We start from the raw sequence: 20,483 nt of genomic DNA on the forward strand, positions 1-20,483 counted from the left end.
AAGGCGCAAGTGTGCTCCCAGGTGCTGTACTGAAACGCAGGACTGTATTGTAAGTAGGTCAGAGACTTTTCATGAGGCTGCAGCGAGGCTGGTACATGTCCGATACAAACCTCTGGGATGGAGAGTATGGGTTGTTGCTTCCCATGGAGCATAATCTGGGATGTTAGGGACTGCTGTCCAGGATGCAGGAGTGAACTGGGAGCAGAGAGCAGATAGGCACTCTGCCTTTCAGTTACTGAATTTAGCTTCTATCCAGCGGATGGGAGAATATGAAACTGTGCCTCATTGACATGATCTTAGGTACTAATAATAGCATGGAAATGCACGCAAATGGGTGCAAACAGTTCTCTCGTACTTACGCGTGAGGTTCTCAGACCTTAAAATCTTGGTCGCAGAATTGGACTTCTTTTCTCAACGTCAAGAAACTTATTTTTATGATCTGATCGTAATTTCCGAACTGAGTCACCAATGCCGACGTCATTCTGGGGCCGGGGAGATTCTACCTATTACTAAAATTCTGAGGAAAACTTTGGTTACTTATTTTCCTTCAAGATCCAAAGCTGTTTTCCTCCACCCAAGTGAGATTTCATACCACTGAACCCCTCAGTGTTAGCCCTTTCAGGTGCTTACACGATAAATGGGGCTGCTAGAGGTGGGCGCCACAGGGAGTGGAGTGCATTATTTCCCCCTCCAACTCTATTTTGATTTAATCCCTGCCCCCACCCCACCCTCCAAACTTCACTGTTTGATCACACAGCATTGCCCTTTGATGTGAAGGGCACTGCTTGTCACTGGCCATTCGGGTGTTTCCTTTCTTCCTGGTGGTGGAAATTTGTATAAAGATTCGTGCACCTTGTGTCTCTCACTGTGTCTCACACCTGCACACACAAAATATGGGTGCTGGGGAAAAAATAAGCACTAAAAAAAAATAAATGGGGCTGCTGGAACTTGTTGCCTATCCATCCTGATTAATATGAGAATTTCAGGACACTGAATGGTTACTCAAGTTCAAGTTCCATCGGAACTTGAGAAGCAGTCTGAGTCATTGCAGTGCAGCTGGGAGTCTGAGAAGCTGATGAAACATATACTCCAGGAAATGGTTACCCCTAGTCTATAGAAGGAGCAGGTTGTAAGAAAATGAATAAACACTGGACAGGATAGGAAGAAGGTTCTGCAGAAATCCTCTAGCCAGTGGTACTCAGTAGTTATTATTCAGTTTGAGTAGCAGGGAGACTCACTCTTCCTTGGATAAACGTAAAGAAGAATCAAAGTGCTGGCACCGTAGGAGATTTGAGTGCAAATGGGAAAAAGAAAACCAGAACTACAACAGTCATAGAGGACTCAATGGTTCGGAGCATAGACCAGCATTTATATAATCACAGCATAATTCCCAAATTATCTGTTGCCTCCCACATGTCAGGGTAAAAGGGTATCACTGAGTGTATACAGTATGTTATGCAAGAAGGAGTACAGCCAGACACTATTGTCTACATTTAAACCACGTCAAAGCAGAAACAGGATTCAGGCGTAGTTTCAAGCATAGTTTCAAGAAATAGGGGAAAAAGAATCCAAAGTAGGACCTCAAAGGTAGTAACCACAAGATTACTACAAGTGTGACATGCCTGGTGCAGGAGGAAGGGGGTTAGATGCTTGGAACACTGGGAACAGATCTAAGGTAAGAGACACCTAACATAGAACAGAGAATATTGCAGGCCCTTCGGCCCTTGATATTGTGCCAGCCTTTTATCCTACTCTAAGATCAGACTAACCTACATACACTTCATTGTACTAACTTCCATGTGTCTATTCAAGAGTTGCTTAAATGTCCCTAATGCATCTCATAGTGCATTCCATGCATCCACCACTCTCTGAGTAAAGAACCTACTTCCCCTAAATCTTCATCTAATTACCTTAAAATTATGCCCCCTCATGATAGACAATTCTGCCATGGGAAAAAAGTCTCTGGCTATCCACTCTATCTATGCCTCTCACCATTTTGTACACCTCTATCAAGTTACCTCTCAATGAGAAAAACCCTAGCTCCCTCAAACTTTCTTCATAAGACATGCCCTCCAGTCCAGGTAGTCCAACATTTCAACTCTCCCTCCCACTCAGCCAAGGACATGGAGGTCCTGGGCCTCCTTCACCGCCGCTCACTCACCACCCGAAGCCTGGAGGAAGAACGCCTCATCTTCCGCCTCGGAAAACTTCAACCCAAGGGCATCAATGTGGACTTCACCAGTTTCCTCATTTCCCCTCCCCCTCCTCACTCCAGCTTTAAAATTCCAGATGAGCACTGTCCCCATGACTTGTCCTGTCTATCTTCCTTTCCACCTATCCACTCCACCCTCCTCTCTGACCTATCACCTTCATCCCCACCCCCATTCACCTATTGTACTCTATGCTACTTTCTCCCCACCCTCCTCTCATTTATCTCTCCACCCTTCAGGCATGCTGCCTGTATTCCTGATGAAGGGCTTTTGCCCGAAACATCAATTTTCCTGCTCCTTGGATGCTGTCTGAACTGCTGTGCTTTTCCAGCACCACTCTAATCCAGAATCTGGTTTCCAGCACTGCAGTCATTGTTTTTACCCAGCATCCTGGTAAATCACCTCTGCACCCTCTCTAAAACGTCTACATCTTTCCTATAATGAGGTGTCTAGAACTGAATGCAGAATTCCAAGTGTGGTCTAACCAGGACTCTGCAGAGCTGCAGCAAAACCTTATGGCCCTTAAAACTCAATCCTCCTGTTAATGAAAGCCAACAGACCATACACCTTCTTAACAATCCTCTCACCTTGGGTGGCAACTTTGAGGTATCTATGGACATGGCAGTATGGAGGAAATTTGGGGACCAAGATTCTTGCCTTTAACCCTGTATTCTGCATTCAAATTCAACCTTCCAAAGTGAACGATGTCACACTTTTCCAGGTTGAACTCCATCTGCCACTTGACAGCCTAGTTCTGCATCCTGTCAATGTCCCATTGCTCCCAACAATAGCCCTCCACACTATTCACAACTCCACCAACCTCATGTCATCAGCAAACTTACTAACCTTACTTCCTCATCCAAGTCATTTATAAAAATCACAAACAGCAGAGGTCCCTGCGGAACACCACACAGTCACTGAGTTCCAGGCTAAACACTTTCCATCTACTGCCAACCTCTGTTTTCTTTGGGCCAGCCAATTCTGTATCCAGACAGCCAGATTTCCCTGTAGCCCATGCCTCCTTACTTTCTGAATGAGCCTACCATGGGGAATCTTATCAAATGCCTTGCTAAAATCCAAGTACACCACATTCGCTGCTCTACCTTCATCAATGTGTTTTGTCACATCCCCAAAGAATTCAGTAAGGTTTGTGAGGCACTTGTACAAATGGATGGGTAGTACCTGAATAAAGCTGGAAGCTGAGAGGTCAACCAACTTTGTTGGCAAGGATTTAAACTAGTGTGATAGAGATAGGTACCAGAAAACAGATCAGGGACAGAAAGATAAAAATAGCTGTAAAGTTAGAACTATCCCAAAAATTTCAGGGTCTAAATTGAGCAATAGTGCAAAATGCAACAAAAATGTATTACTTTGCATGCATTACAATATCCATAGTGTAACTGATTAAGTTAATGAGTTGCAAGCTACATGAGATTGCTTCAAGTGATGTACATTTAATGGCTGCCACAGATTGCATGCAAAGGGTATTTACTGTATTCTGTGCAGGTGTGAGATTACTTCTTCCTGCACTCAATGCAGGCATAGCTTCTCTAGTGTATGTGGGTGTCTGTGGTTCCGATGCTTTAACTAGTTTTTTAAATTCATGACATAAGATAGAAGTTACAGCTGCTCTATTCAAGTCACAAGTTGCCTTCTGGGCAGACTTTTGTTGAAAGTACCAGTGCACGGAGAGTGCAATTGCCTTTCTCCAAACAGAGATTATATGGTGTTCCTTTAATAGAAACATAGTACAAAAACAGTTTGGCTATTTCTGATTACCAAGTCTTCAGGAATGATACCTGAAATAACTCCACAGAGGCTGGTATCCCGTTACCAAGTTACTCTTTACTTAGATGTGGAGAGTCCTTGAAACTAATCCAACCCCAACAAAGCCAGCTCTCAGAGTGAGCAGGATGTCTGACACTCCTGTTTATCTTTTTTTCTTTTTTATTGAACAGAGTTGGATTCAGTACAGTAATGCTGAAATAAATCCACACAGGCCGGTATCCCATCACCATGTCACCCTTTATTTACAGTCCTTGACACTGACACTCCTGTTTATACCTGTCAGCCCGGACCCCCTGATTGGACCAGATTAACAGCCCCAATCAAGGAACTAATATTCTATGAGGTCCAACTGGTTGACCTCGTTACAATCACTACAATAATGAATGATAAAAAGGACAAGGATGATGTTACAGTGCTAAATTAAAGAAAGGACTTACTCAAAGTTCCAGGACTAAAACTATTTGGCTTGTGCTGAGGAGTAGAGAGAGTGTCATTACATTGCTGTGAGTTTTTTTTCTCAACCTCCATGTAGTGAGATGGTGAGAGATGAGCAAATCACTTCAAAGTTTTTTTTAACAAAATTACTGATGTAATATAAAGAGACATGAATTATTTTAACATAGTCTTGGAAAAGAAAATGTAGGAAAGAAGAGCTTCTCATAACTGCACAAGAACATTTTCTTAATTAATATATTTCCAGTTCATCAAAGAAAAAAGCATTTTTGGAGTAAGTTAAGCGGACTCTAATATAGTGTTGATTATTTAGGTAACATTGACCACAATATAATCTGGTTTAAAGCAGGCATGAAAAGAAGTATCTAAAGTGAAATTGCTCAAATGGAGAAAAAATGTCAGTGATTTGAGACGGAGCCTAGCTCAAATAGAGATTGAATAGATGATTTCCAGGACAAAGCACTCAAGAATGAGTTAGTTCAGGTCTAAACTAGACTTTTTTTAAGGAAAAAGGTAAAGTATCTAAAGCTTACATGGTCAGAATAGTAATTAAAATAAAAATTAAGTTTAAAAAAAAGTCTCTTTCAATATGGTTAGATATCAAACCTCCCAGGCAAGGTGCCCCCCTACTAGCTTGCTGTTTCTGGACAAAATGAGGACAGTTCGGGAATGTTGTCAAAACCCAATAGTTATCAACACTGTTAAAGCATGGAGGGCAAATTGGCAGAGGGAAGGCAATTTTGGCAAAACATCTTTTACACCTACAGTAGGAATGCCAGGTTTTCAACCGGGGATGATAGAGTCAGAATTCAAATGTTGGGCAGCTAGGGGTGTGTCTTGCATAGGCGATTTATTTGAGGGAGACACAATGATGTCCTCCAATCAATTAGCACGGAAATACGAGCTATCTAACAGAGACCTCTTTTGTTTTTTTCAAGTTAGGGATTTTATTCAAAAAAAAGACTACACTTTTGATTGATCCCTACAAATTCGACATAGAGAGGAAGGTGTTGCATGCTAAGAGTACTCTTTCTGCTAGCACTTTATATCTTCAACTGGGGGTGCCTCTTCATAGAGTTCGATCGACTCTGTAGGGTGTGGGAGAGAGAGCTAGGTGTTGAAATCTTCTCAGAGCGATGGGAAGATATTTGAGAAAATGCAAGAAAGATATCAATTTGCAATAGGACCCATGCTTTAGAATTGAAGATTCTCCATAGGGTCCACTTGGCTCCAGACCTTTTGTCAAAATTCAAACCAGGGGTATCTTCAACATGACCTAAGTGCAAGGTCTGTACAGGCACTCTCACCCATTGTCTCTGGTCTTGTGGTAGGCTTCAAACATACTGGAGTGATGGATGCAATGGAGAGGATTTTGGGTGTAAGGGTGGACAAGGACCCAATCTCTCTTCTTCTGGGCCTGCCCAGTGTGTTCCCTGCAGACGTACATGAGAAAAGACTTTTCAATATCCTCACGTTTTGTGCAAGAAAGAATATCTTGCTAGGCTGGGTATCCGAAAACCCCCCTGGCCTGTCGGGGAAGATTGGTATGGTGCATATTCCCTAGGATTTTCTAACAAGTATGGTACACCACAAAACTGAGAATTTTTATAAGACATAGCAGCCATTTTTGGAATACCTGGACACAGATTTATCTGCTACACTACTAAGGGCTTTTATATAGCCTTAGTGATTGTGTTTTACGAGTCCAATAGGAGGAGGAACTGGGAACGTATGAGAGTCTTGTTTGGCTGAGTTGAGTTATTGCTATCTATTAGTTGTTGTTGGTTATTATTAATTTAGTTAAATAGTTAGTTGGGTTTTTTAATTATATATTTTTCTATATATAATTATACATTTGTACATGAGGCAGGTTGGTTTTCTTGTGTTCTTTTTTGTATTGTTTTGAATTGTATTGTTTTGTATTTGTTACAATATTTTAAAAATCTATTATTTTAATAAAAATATATTTTTTTAAAAAATGCCCTTGATCAAATATCAGAAGTAAAATCCAGTTAACAATCAGGAAGAATATGTAAAGGAAAAAATTTAAAATGATAATATAGGGAGCAAATACAGGTTCTAAGCAGAGAATTAGAGAAATCTTGTCTATATAAATAAAGGCTTAAAGAGAAGTTGAGAACCTGCTTAAAAAAGCATATGGGCTACTTGGATTTATATATATATAAATATATTATAAAAACAAACAGACGATGTCAAAACTACTTATATCACTGATTAGGCCTCAGCTGGAGCACCTTGGACCAATTGGGGCACTACACTTCAGGAAAGATGCAAAGACACCAGATATGAGGGACTTCAATTTTGAGAAAATTGGAAAGTTGGAACAATTCTTTTTGAAACACTGAAACTTAAGAAATAACCTCTTCAGTAATTTCAAGATGATTAGAAGTTTTGGTAGCAGGAATAGCAAAACAAACAAGATTCCTCTGGTAAGCGGATCAATAACTTAAAATGTTGCCACGGAGCTGCTTTCTCATTAGGGACAGACAACTGGTTTAACCTGCAGGTCACCATGCCTCAAGTAAAAGGAGTGATTGAGAAGGAGTGTCCTCCATGGTAACCTCAAATGGTACAGGAATTGAACCCACATTATTGGCATTACTCTGATTACAAATTAGCCATCCAGCAAACTGAGCTAAGCATCAATAATAGAGGTTGATTAAAGTCAAAATCATTAGAAAAATGTCGGAGCAGATGAAAATTATTGGCATTTGAAATACACTATCTGAAAATGTGGTGCAAGTTGATTCCATAAATAATTTTAAAAGAGAGTTATACAGGTGCTCGAGAATGAGGAACATACAGAATAATGGGGGGGAAAGGTCTTGCCCTGTGTTGGTCATATTTATTATTCTATGATTTTGATGATTCCATATTTAACCTAGATTGGCAGTATCAATTGGAAAAACAATAGGATGGCTGGTAGTAGAAATAGGGGATGATATTACACTGGTGTGGCATATCTTCTGTTGTTCTATATTTGGTGTTGAGGCATTCTAACAGTTATGCAGATGGAGTTTATCTAACCTAGAAATGCTTGATACTCACACTAGATGCCCAAAACACAGAATTTTCCATTTCTTATGCTAACTTTCTTATAAAAATACACAAAAAGAACAGTGGGGGAGAAGGTTAGATAAATGCAAAAATAAATGAATGACACCATACTAGTTTCAAGATCCATGACTGTGCCTTCAACAGCACGCAGACACGAAGAAAAAAACAGGACTAAAGGCAGACAAGTTCTTTGAACCTGAGGGTTTGCACTCTCAAAATAAGTGGTTACAGAGATAGAAACCTTACAGTGACTGTCGTTGGGAAAATGCTAGATTCCATAACTGATGAACTATTTGCAGGACATTAGAAACTTATAACACAATCATATATAATCATAATGGTTTTATGAAAAGGAAATAATGTTTGCCAAATTTATTAGCGGTTTCTGAGAATGAAACAAGCAGATGGACAAAGAAGAACCAACAGATGTGTGTACTGGATTTCTAAAATGCATTTAATAATGTGCCATACAAAGTTTAGTGTCAGAGATAATATGGATAGCTTATTTGCTAATTAAAAATACGAGTAATGGGATAAATGGATAATTTTCAGGTTTACAAATTATAATTAGTGCAGTGTTGTAGGGATCAGTGTTTGTACCTCATCTGATAATTTCTATATTCATGATTAGATGAAGAGAGAGTACAGTGTAGCCAAAATTTCTGATGATGAAAAGTTGTGAGGACACAGAATCTGCAAAGAAATATAAATAAGTTAAATGAGCAAGCAGAAATTTGGCAGATCGTGTATAATTTCGATATGTCCAGTTTGGCTGGAAGAACAGAAAAATATGTTGTTTAAATGGAGAGAGACTGTAGAATCTTGTGGTAAAGAGGGATCTGGGAGTCCTTATACATTAATCAAGATGGCATTCATTTCTAACAACTAATTAACAGATTAAATACAATGTTAGCCATTATTGTAAGGGGCATGGAGAATAAAAGTCAGAAAGTATTGGTCACTACGACTGATACTGCCACGGACAAGCATATGTGCAACAGGCAGATCGGTGAGGGTGAGGTCATGTATGATTTCCTCTCCTGTTGGTTCCCCCACCATCTGCTACAGGCCGAGTCTAGAAGCTCTGTCCTTTAGGACTAGGCCATCTTGGTCAGTAGTGGTGCTACCAAGCCATAGCTACTCCACTAAGAGTACATTCTGTGTCTTTTCCACCTTCAGTGCTTACATCGTGATGTTCAAAATGAAGGAGTACTGATTCATCAGCTGACACGGGCTTGGGGAGGGTGGGGGTGGGAAGGAGTTGCAGTATATGGTAATCAACAACAGGTTTACTTTTCTACGTTTGACCTGGTACCATTAGACTTAGTAGAATCCAGAGTCAACATTGAGAACTCCAAGGGCAACTCCCTCCTGACTATATATGGGGCGGCACGGTGGCACAGTGGTTAGCACTGCTGCCTCACAACGCCAGAGACCCTGGTTCAATTCCCGCCTCAGGCGACTGACTGTGTGGAGTTTGCACATTCTCCCCGTGTCTGCGTGGGTTTCCCCCGGGTGCTCCGGTTTCCTCCCACAGTCCAAAGATGTGCAGGTCAGGTGAATTGGCCATGCTAAATTGCCCGTAGTGTTAGGTAAGGGGTAAATGTAGGGGTATGGGTGGGTTGCGCTTCGGCGGGGCGGGGCGGTGTGTACTTATTGGGCCGAAGGGCCTGTTTCCACACTGTAAATAATCTAATCTAATATACCACTGTGCCATCACCTCTGCTAGGACTGGATCTTTTCTGCCAATGGGACAAAACATACTCAGAAATGGTGTTGGTGATATCCGGGGTATTATCTGTAGAATATGATTCTGTGAGTATCATGTTACTGCTTGACCAGTCTGCAGTACTGACAGTCAGCAGCAGCTTCTTTTCATTGCATGTAATTTCCCCTAAAGAACTGGCAATTGGCTAGATGTTTGCCTAAAAAGCTATTAGGTCAGCCAATACTGTAGGTTCAGCTTACCTGCAAACTACAGTTATCAAGAGGATTGTGCTACCTTCCTTAATGGACCAAGTACAGGTAAGTTGTCATCCCTGCACCTGTTAAATTTAAGCCCACAGTCTCTTTCACAATGTGTCATTACATAATTACAACATTTAAAATGCATCTGGATGAGCGTATGAATAGGATGGGTTTACACTGCTGGCAAATGGGACTAGATTAATTTAGGATATCTGGTTGGCATGGACGAGTCAGATCAAAGGGTCTGTTTCTGCGCTGTACATCTCTATGACTGTATGTGCACGTTTCTCACTTGTTACAAAGCATGTTCTCAGTCTCACGGGAATGAAGTGGCAGAACATGAAACTAAACTTGATGACTTCAAGCTTTGCAATACAAATGGCAATGAAGTCATCATTAAAAACGTCCAGCTGTTGGTCTGGCCATGTCACTCGTTGCTTGATTATAAATTTCCCAAATTTATCTCTAATGCCAAGATGTAGTACATATATTGGAATAAAGGTAGGCAGAGAAAACTCAATTAAGATACACAGAAGTTCATCCTCAAATGTTGCAATATTAGTTCCAACACCTGGCACAACATAGTTAATATCGCTAGGGGTTGATTTGAATTAATTTAAATGCAGGTTGCTTGATGTGTTAGTTAAATACTTGGTGTACAAGATAACATGGCTGTATTTCAATGAGATATTGATCATTATGTGCATTCAAAATTAGCTCTTGTGCTTCTCAGCACATCACATCTGAGACTCATCTGTCGATTTGACTGGCAATTTGATCATCACAACTTGATTTACTCTTACCACTGGAAATAGGTGAAATGGCATCTAGTGGGTCTGCTTCACAAATCTATTTTCGTGTCTGTCATTTTACAATTGTAGGGACATTAGAATTATTGTCACATGTACTCAAGTACATGGATTCAGGAGTACTGTGAAAAACTTATAATTCATTTGGTGCAAAATCTTAGGTAAAGAATAGAAAAATAAAGAAACTAAGTTAAATGTTCAACATTACAGTTCTTGTCGAAAGTAATAAATAAGAAATAAAGTTAGAAGTTCCAAATTACTATCCTTCTTTAGCCATAGGTCTGTAGTCACCTCCATGCCGGCTTTCCCCGTGAGGAATAGATTTCTCTCCTGCACTGGGCTCAATCTCTTGATCCCCGTACCTCTGTGCTGCTGCATCACCACTGCCTGCATCTAGGCTTTCAAACTACATTGACACAGGCTGCCAGAGTCACCCCTGGTCCCGTTCCAGGTTCCCAGCCACTTCCACGATGTTCCGATTGCCAGAGTTCTGTTTGGGCACACCAATCACCTCGTGGCCAAACGGCCAAGTCCCCGCTCTGAGCCCCCAGCCATTGCCATCACCGCTGCTGCCTCCCAATACTACTAAACACAAATGAATTGGGTAAAATGGCTGCGTTATTATCCCAGCCAGTGTTATTATGGGTCAAGTCAGATCCCAGACTAAAATCTGGCTTGGTAGATGATATTGTATTTTATTTTTGGTTTAACAAGGTTGTCTTTCACAGAAACCCAAGCATAGAATGCTGTAGATTTGGTTTTGACATTAACACAGAATTTTATTACACATAAGAAATGAAAATCAAAATGGAATAAACCAAACTATTTACACAAAGCACAAATGTAAAGATTTCAAAACAAACAATAAATAAAATCCCATTAATCCAAAAAGCACTCCTTCACAGTATTCACACCATGGAAAATTCCCTTTTATATCACAGTGAGAATTTGACTGAACTGTGGCTTCCATTCCCATCTCAATAATTTGTTCAACTTTTCCTTCAATCTTCATACAAATAAGCTTAGTCTTTCTCAGCTTAAAAAACAAACCCTTCAGGTTTTTAACCAAACTGTTCTGGTCTAGAACTTCAAACTCCGTACACTGAGTCATCTTTAAAACTACCTCCTTTGTTTAGACGAAAGTGTCTTACACATCAAACTTCAGCCAAGACTTCTGTAAAACTGAAACCAAAAGGTTTCTCCAAGATATGGATGTTCCCCAGCACAAAACAAAAATTAAGGAGCCTTCTACCTGAAACTTGATGTACAACAGTTTACTCTGTTTGCTCATAAAATTCTTCCAATGAAGACAAACCTTATTACTTTCCAGGAACTCTCTCTCTCACACATTGTGTTTTAAACTAAATCACTGTGGCTTCAGAAGTACCTGTGAGTTAACCATTAAACCTTTTCATAGATGCAGACCAAATTCACATGCCACTAGGTCAAAATTCCAACAGTAAAACAAGTAATATTAAAATGTACATACATCATGCATTTTACATCAGAGCTTCAGGAATAATGGGATTGGTAAGACAAATAACCAATGCATACATGCTTATCTCAATGACCAAAATCAGCATCTTTCATCAAAATCAATTCAAAAATTGAGTTCTATAAATGTTGTATTTAATGAACTGATTATCAATGACTGCTTATGATTCCCACAGTGTTCATATCTGAACCTGGTAACAAGAGCATAGTATTGCATATCAAGGAATCAAATCTAACAGTAGGTATTCTTAAAACGGAATCCAGGTCACATATCCTTTGTTTCTTCTATTGTTGGTGTTGACATGGCCAAACAATTCCAAAGAATCTTTTATGTCAGAAAAACATTAACAGTATTACTGAAAAATATATTCACTGTGAAATTAAAAACAAATGAGATTTAACCTGCAGAATTCCTGTTAAAACAAATTGTTGTGAGTAGGTAGTCAGCATTCACATTTTTTTCTGAAAATGTGTTACTGGAAAAGCACAGCAGGTCAGGCAGCATCCAAGGAGCAGGAGAATCGACGTTTCAGGCATGAGCCCTTCTTCAGGAATGCAGGAGAATCGACGTTTCGGGCATGAGCCCTTCTTCAGGTTTCCTGAAGAAGGGCTTATGCCCGAAACGTCGATTCTCCTGCTCCTTGGATGCTGCCTGACCTGCTGCGCTTTTCCAGCAACACATTTTCAGCTCTAATCTCCAGCATCTGCAGTCCTCACTTTCTCCTATTCACATTTATTTTACCAATTAAGCACTTGATATAAATATTTCATTGAAAACTCATTATAAGAAACCTGCAGGATCTCTTTGACCTCATAGAAAGCACTTGTGAAATGTCTGTTCAACACTCAAGCTGCTACCTACTGTTTTGTATTGTATAATCACGTGGCATTAGACAATCTGGTCACCAAATTCACTCTACATACTTTGAACTGTTTTTCAGTAAATGGAGATCTTTCATCAAAATAAAAATTTACCAAAAATGAAGTCTTAAAATTGGAATTTATCTAATATCAGGCATAGAATTGATACTTTCCCCAGACTCATATTTTTGTAACTGCATTTATACCCAGCTTTTATGAACTAGGCCAGACCTCCTCAACACATTTCAAGATAGTAGCCCAAACCATATCTTTGCTAGTTGCTTTAAGCAAGTGTATGGTGGATATTCCAGGAGTGATGCAGCCGGCATTACTGAATTTATTTGCAAAATTACCAAATCAAACACAAACAAAAGATAAAAGAATATAGAATAACTTACACTATCCCAACGTAATGATGCTGTTCCAAATTCTTGCAACAATCCAGAGGAAGTGGTGAGGGCTAGTACAATTGCAACATTTAAAAGGCATTTACCTATCACATTTCCGACGCCCCTCCCCCAAGTCCCTCCTCCCTACCTTTTATCTTAGCCTGCTGGACAAACTTTCCCCATTCCTGAAGAAGGGCTTATGCCCGAAACGTCGATTCTCCTGTTCCCTGGATGCTGCCTGACCTGCTGCGCTTTTCCAGCAACACATTTTCAGCTGGATACATGAATAGGAAGGTTTGGAGGGATTTGGGCTGGGTGCTGGCAGGTGGGTCTACATTGGGTTGGGATATCTGCTCTGCATGGACGGTTTGGACCAAAGGGTCTGTTTCAGTACTGTACATCTCTATGACTCTATGACTATAACATCCCTTGGCAAAGAAAGGTAAAATCAAACACAGGGTCTTACAGGAGAAAGAGAGGGAGATGGCAGAGAGATTCAGCATGGAACACCTTCTTCAATGTCGCTACTTCTTGGACCAGCAGTTTCAAAACCGACTGACTAGCACCTCTGAACCCAAACCAAACCAGAGAAAAACGGAGATTGAAAAACTGGCCACTCTGCCTTCATTGTACAAGTGTTTTTTTTAAAACTTGAAAGTCTTTTGCTTGAGCCAGTATTTGTTAGCTATTGGCCCTAAAACCCATCCAAGCCAGACTTCTCGGCAACTCTGCATTTAATACCCTTCTGAAAAAGAAACTAAAGACAACATAACCTTGTTAAAGGTGCAGCATCATCACACCAGCTGTCTAACAAAAGTGTGCTACATTTCTCCACTAGTCTAGAGAGATCATGCTAGAGTTTTGCATTAAAACTTGCTTTTCCAAGAATGTTATTTTGTTTCGAGATTAAAATGACTGCCAAAGGCTTGAAAAACTTCATCCAAAGCATCTGTTGCTTGATTTAGCCATTGGTAAGCTATGCATCATCTATACTTCCAAATGTGTACAAAACTATTTATTTACTCAGCTTTAGATTAGATTAGATTAGATTAGATTACTTACAGTGTGAAACAGGCCCTTCGGCCCAACAAGTCCACACCGACCCGCCAAAGCGCAACCCACCCATACCCCTACATTTACCCCTTACCTAACACTACGGTAGCACAGCCAATTCACCTGACCTGCACATCTTTTGGAGTGTGGGAGGAAACCGGAGCACCCGGAGGAAACCCACGCAGACACGGGGAGAACGTGCAAACTCCACACAGTCAGTCGCCTGAGGCAGGAATTGAACCCGGGTCTCTGGCGCTGTGAGGCAGCAGTGCTAACCACTGTGCCACCGTGCCGCCCGCAGCTTCTGATTTACTATCTTGTTTGGAAACAATTATATATCTTAAAAATGTTTTATCTGAGATGCCAAATTCTGTTTGCCCCATCTTATAAATTAAATCTTCCTTTGAGCAGTGGTAGTAAAGAAGGCAATTCATGACTCTCAGCAAAAATACATCCCAGTAAGGAGGAGAAATTCTAAGAGAGGTTTAAACCAACCATAGCTAACTAAGGAAGTTAAGGACAGTATTAAGTTGAAAGAAAAAGCATACAATGAGGCCAAAGTGAGTGATAGCCCTGAAGACTGGGATAAATTCAAAATCCAGCAAAAATAGGACTAAAATGCTAACAGACAGAAAATAATCTTTGAGGGCAAACTAGGGAGGAATATTTAAACTGATAACAAGAGCTTTTTTCAATATAAAAAAGGTAGAGAGAGGTCAAAATGAAAAAAAGCCCTTTAGAAAATGAATGTGGGGACATGATTATGAAGAATAAGGAAATAGTAGAGAAGTTAAGCAGATATTTTTCCTCAGTCTTTATGACAGAAAATACCTCAAACATACCATTAATATTAAAGAACGGGGGGGAAGAAATAGGTATCATTACCATCACTAGAGAAGTAGTATGAGACAAAGCAATACAGCTAAAAGCAGGTAAGTGCCCTAAACCTTGCATCCTATGACCTTAAAAGAGATAGCCACAGAGATAGTGGATGCATTAATTGTAATTTTCCAAAACTCCTTGGATTCTGGAGGAGTACCAGGGTATTGGAAAACGGCCAATGTGACACCTCTATTCAACTGGGAGGAGAGTACAAAGCAGGTAACTGTATGCCAATTAGCCTAACATCTCATGTTGGAAAATTATTGGTATCAGTAATTAAGAAAGTAGTAGCAGACCATTTGGAAAATCATAATCTAATTAAGCAGAGTCAACAATGGCTCATGAAAGTGTCTGACTAATTTATTAGAGTTTTTTGAGGAAGTCTCAACCAGAATGAACAGAAGGGAGCCAGTAGATGTGTTGCACTTGGACTTCCAGGAGGAGTTCTATAGGGTTAAATCATAAGAGCTCATAGTGTTGAATGTAGAATATGGCATGGATAGAGAATTGGCTCATGGGCCGCAAACAGAAAATAGGGATAAGGATTTGTTTTTCGGGTTGGCAAACCGTAACCATTGCGGTTCCACAGTGATCATTGTCGGGATTGCAATTGTTCACAATAGATATTAATGACTTGGAGGAAGGAAGTGAATGTATTGTAGCCAAATTTGCACATGACACGAAAATAGGTGGAAAGAGGGGTACAAGCAGTTTAGTGAGAGATATCAGTAGATTAATTAAATGGGAATAGAGTATAATGTGGGAAAATGTGAAGTTGTTCATCTTTGGAAGGGGGAACAAAAGAACAGAATATTATCTAAATTTAAAAGAATTGCAGATAGATGCAACACAAAGGAACTTGGGGGTATTTGTGCATGAAACATAGAAAGCCAACCCACAGCTGAAGCAGGTAATCAGGAAGGCTAAGGGAATGTTGGCCCTTATTTCAAGGGAGTTGAAGAATAAGAATAGGGAAGTCTTAACTGCAACTGTACATGGTGCCGGTGAGACCAGTTCTGAATTTCTGTGAGCAGTTTTGGTCTCTTATTGAATAAAAGTTATTATTTCATTGAAGGCAGTCCAGAGAAGGTTCACTACGATGGTCTCTGGTATGCAGCCCTTATTTTATGAGCAAAGGTTGAACAAGGTGGGACTTTATTCATTGAAATATAAAAGAATGGGAGATGATCTTATTGAAATATATCGGATTCATAAGGCATTTGACAGGGTAACAGCTGAGAGCATGTTTCCTCTGATGGAAGGTTTTAGGACCAGGCTCAGAAAAAAGGGGTGCTGATTTAAGCCTGAGATGAGAAGGAGCATATATTTTGACTTGAATCTTCTTCAATGGTTGAAGGCATCAACTTAAAGATAGTAATCAATTGGTTACTGAACATCCAGTCATGCAACAACTGGTCAAAGAACAGGCAGATGATTTTAGGGCTCTCTAGACTCGGGTCAGAATCCAAACAAATGTCAGAATTTATCAAGATTAATAATGTTGGCAGAAATTCATTTTACAGCGTCAGCAAGTTGGAAACCTGCAACTGTACTGAATTGGTCGAAATGTTTTCCACTATTATTAACAATGAAGAGAGTTCAGATTGCAAAAACTAGTAAGGTATGTGCAAACACACAAGCAATCAGACAGCCAATAATACCCAGCTTGGGTATTCTATACTGCACTAGGCCAAGTAGGCCCTGTAGATTCCAACCAAGAAAGAGGATGGTAGCAGCAAATCTGCCAAACAGCTCACACAACGTAATTATGAGGATACATCTTACAACAATAAAGACATTAAAAAGTTACAGCCCAACTGATTTTAGCTCAAGAGGGATGCATGAATGTTACAGGCTGGTACATATAAAAGCATAAACTTCTTATCTCTGTGCTTGGTAAACAGCAGCTTTGAGGTTCAAGTTGTCCATCTGTTGCCTTTTGTTGATCATTGGCTTCTCAGACAGGATGTGACATTGGATTGCTCTGTTTCACGTGGAATTATAACCATACTCACATGACAGTTTCAATAATATTTTTTGCAAAACATTTTCAGATGCAATATAATATTAATATAGTTCCGCCCAAGGGTCTGGCCTGTTATAAACTAATTGAGCCTAGTACTGAAATTTATAAACCTTTTCCTTAATTTTTTCATTCACAGCATATGGATATTAAGGTCAGCATGGGAGCAAGCTGGAGAATTAAAATGATAAAGCTCGGGGTCACACATTCAGACTGAATGAAGGTGTTCCACAAAGCATTCACTCAGTCTGTCGCCGGTCTCCCTAATGCAGAAGACACCAAATCATGAGCAGCAAATTAAATTGAAATAAGTACAGTCATTCCTCCGTATCCGGGAGGGTTCTGTTCCTGAGAACCCGTGAATGATGAAATTCACGAGTAAGAAGCTCATTTAAAAATAAGTTAAAAATTGCAGATGTTGATTTTTGTTGTTAATTATTTTTTGGCACAGGTAGGCAAATTTGCAATTTGCAGATACAAAATTTACAAGCAAAAATCTGCTTCAAATGCAAGGAGCAACTTGGGGCCTTGGACAATGAGAAGGGAGGAGATGAAAGGCCAGGTATTGCAAGTTCTACACTTCCAAAAGAAAGTACTGTAGAGAAGATTTAGATTTTATTGTCACACGTACTCAATTACTGGGGTACAAGAGTACAGTGAAAAGTGTACAATGTCATCACACATAGTGCCAACTTAGGGACCAAGTATTTAGGTACAAAAAATTAGTTGCTGAAATAGAAAAGTAAATAAATAAATTAAAATGTTCAGCACTACAGTCTTCTTAGTATCAAGGTAAAAAAATAAAGAAATGAAGTTTAAAAATGTTAAACATTACAGTCCTTTCCTAAGCCATGGGCCTGCAGATGTTCCCAGCTGGCTTTCCCCAAAAGGGTTTGCTCTCCTCTGTGCTGGGCTAAGACATGCCTGTGGAGAAAGTGAGGACTGCAGATGCTGGAAGTCAGAGTCAAGAGTGTGGTGCTGGAAATGCACAGCAGATCAGGCAGCATCTGAGGAGCAGAAGAACCGATGTTTTGGGCATACGCCCTTCATCCTGATGAACAGCTTATGCCTGAAATGTCAATTCTTCTGCTCCTCGAATGTTGCCTGACCTGCTGTGCTTTTCCAGCATCACACTCTCGACTAAGACACGCCTGTGCTTGCCTTCACTGCCGCTGACCTTGATCAAGCATGCCAGGCTTCACCGCTGCTTGTAAGGCTTCTGCCACGATCGTTGCTGCCATCTCTTGCCACAGCCTCAATGTTGACCGGCACTGCTGCCATCCTTCGCCACCAGCCCCAGCCGCTGCTACATTCTATTGCTGCGTTAACCACCTTGCTGCAGAGTCCAGCTCTGGTACCACTTCGAATATCGATAAAACTGCAATGTCACTGACTGATCAATCACCTCGTGACCTATCGTCAATGTCCCCCAGCCACTGCTGTTGCCTCCATGACTGAGCTCTAAAGATTAACGATCGAAAAAAAGAAAAAAAAAGTGCAAGAACAAAGAAAAGCGGTTTGAGTGGATGACCTACAGTGAGGAGCCCTACTCAATCGCCAACTTGACAAGGTAGGGGGTATTGGGATGATTGAAAAGTTGATTGATGTACATGATGGAATAATCCTTACAGAATGCTGTAACTGGAGGGCAGGAGAAAATCTGGTAGTTGCACCATGCTGGAGTTGACTGAAAAGGCAAAGGCTGACCCATTGAACATGGAGGCTGATGGGTAAAAAGTGAGGACAAGGTAAATCCTATCATGGTTCTGGGAGGGAATGGAAGGGATAAGTGTAAGTGTGAGATGAAGGTTCATAGTGCATTGTTATTAAATGGAACATGTCTTCTAAACTCGAATTCAATGGATTTTTGTTTTTTGAGTTCTTTAAGTGTCATGAACACTTTTTAGCATTGAGTCGAAAGAATATTTCCAAGATATGATGCAACTAAGCTAAATGTTTAGAAAAGCTATCTGATGAGATAATTGTAGAAGACCATAAGATCAACTGTTTACTAAGTTGAGCTTTTACAACCGAGAGAGACAGACAGATGAAAAGACCAGAGATCAGAAACAGATTCGGTTCAGAAGATCCATACTAGCAGATGTGCTGTTTAGAAACTGCCAAGCAGTCCACGTAAATGGCGGAAGCCAAACGTGTGAAAAGTTATTCAATATTCCTGTGTCCACGTCTCGAGAAGAGACAAGAGTGTCACACCCTAGTGAACACACAAAAATTCACTGAAAGGAAAGGCTTGTGACCTTGTTTGTTGAGAAAAAAATTAGAGTGCAGTTAGGTGTTTTACTTAACTGAGGTTGCGTGTCCATAAAGGATACTGTTGGAGAAAAGGGCTGAATCCTTATTTTGCTGCAAGGTTTGTGAAGGTTTGTAGCTCAGGTTGAAATGATATCACCACAAACCCCAGGAACCCCATCCCATCCAGGACAAACATATAAATAGAAAGCAGGAGACAACAGCTTCGCTTCACTTGGAGGTCGCCACTGATGATGTTACCTAGCCAGGTAATGAAACGCCTGGATATCAAACCTACAGCTCAGCTTCACCCTTATTTTGATGTTTATGATAAAATATTTCAAAATTGTTTTCTAAAAAATCATTTTTTCTTTTATTTTGTGATCTTTTATTAAAAGCTGATTAGTATTTTTGTCTAAATATGTTCAGTAACTGACTATCACAGTAACCAAATTGCAAAAATAAAACTTTTGTTGTTTGAAGTCAGTAGTATTAGTATTATTTAATTAAGTATTTCCAGTATTACCATCAATGTGGCTCATAATAAGTGCATGAAACAGAAGGATTTACCTTTCTACACATGGTCTGCTATAAACTGCAGCGAAGTAGTTAAATTTGGAAACTGGATATTCTCTGAGAGAAAACAGAAGGAAAAGAGACATTCAAAATCATTAAGAGTTTGGACAAAACAGTTAACAATAATGTGTTCCCTTCAACAGAAAGGTCAAGAACCAGCAGATACACTATTCAGGGTGATTGCAAAAAGAAGCATTGACAACAAGGACTCTCAGCAACTTTTATAAATGCACCACAGAAAGCATTCTAACTGGATGCATCATGGCTTGGTATGGCAACTGCTCTGCCCAGAACCATAAGAAACTACAGAGCTGTGAGCACCGCCCACTCCTTGATACAAGCCAACCTTCCATCTATTTACTCCATTTATACTTCTCGCTGGCTCGGAATGACAGCCAATATCATCAAAGGCTCCTCCCATCCCATATATATTCTCTTCCATCCAAAAGCTCAAACACACGTACCAGCAGGTTCAAGAGCAGCCTCTTCTACGATGTTATTAGACTTCTGAATTGACCTCTCAAAATTTCAAATGTAATGTTGACCTTGCTTTTTGCACACATTCTTTACAGCCGTAACTTTGTACTCCTTGTTCTGTTCCGTCAGCCTTAGATCTTTGTATGGCATAATCTGCCTGTATTGCACGAAA

General features: G+C 40.1%; 1 long non-coding RNA gene across 1 annotated transcript in view; it reads right to left on the reverse strand.

Annotated features, from left to right (window-relative positions):
* The window catches only part of LOC148151822 (uncharacterized), a 68,469-nt gene extending 47,986 nt beyond the window's left edge, over positions 1-20,483 (reverse strand). The window contains exons 1-2 of the long non-coding RNA XR_015759505.1: positions 20,299-20,483; positions 19,829-19,891 (exon numbers count right to left, since the gene is read on the reverse strand). This is a non-coding gene — a long non-coding RNA (uncharacterized LOC148151822). The remainder of the gene's footprint in view (positions 1-19,828; positions 19,892-20,298) is intronic.

The sequence above is a fragment of the Chiloscyllium plagiosum genome, unplaced genomic scaffold, assembly GCF_037043375.1.
Source record: "Chiloscyllium plagiosum isolate Xiang-an unplaced genomic scaffold, Cpla_swu_hap1 HiC_scaffold_2, whole genome shotgun sequence".
NCBI lineage: Eukaryota > Metazoa > Chordata > Chondrichthyes > Orectolobiformes > Hemiscylliidae > Chiloscyllium > Chiloscyllium plagiosum.